The following is a 451-nucleotide window of genomic DNA, read 5'->3' as shown; positions in this document are numbered from 1 at the left end:
ATGTTTTGGGGGCTGCCCCCCACGCGGGGAGGGGGAATTTTGGGGGAGTCCCCTCTCTCCCTGCTGGAGGGACCAGCCCCCCGGGGAAAGATTTCTCGCCCCAGGCGGAGGGTGGGGACGGCGTTTCTCCCCCGGCCTGGGAGTTCAAAGCAGGTGAGGCGCTCGAAAGGGGTTTGCAACCCCCCAGCCAGGAATAGTCCCCTCTCCCGGCAACGCTGCGAGCTTCACCCAACAGTGCCCCCAGCCAGTGACTACACACCCTGTTGCTGTGAGCTTTCCTCTAGCGGTGCCCCCAGCCAGACACTCCCCCAACACCGGCCCACCCCCAGCGCTGTGCCTTGCCTCAGTGGCCGCCCTGCTGGTGAGTTCTCCCTCCCCCACCCCACTGTCCAGCACTGTGCCCTGCCTCAGTGCCCCTCACCGGCGAGTTCTCCCCCAGACTGTCCGCCCC

This window comes from Natator depressus, chromosome 6, assembly GCF_965152275.1.
Source record: "Natator depressus isolate rNatDep1 chromosome 6, rNatDep2.hap1, whole genome shotgun sequence".
NCBI classification, from domain to species: Eukaryota; Metazoa; Chordata; order Testudines; family Cheloniidae; genus Natator; species Natator depressus.
The sequence above is the reverse complement of the archived record's forward strand: the minus strand, read 5'-3'. Positions refer to the sequence as shown.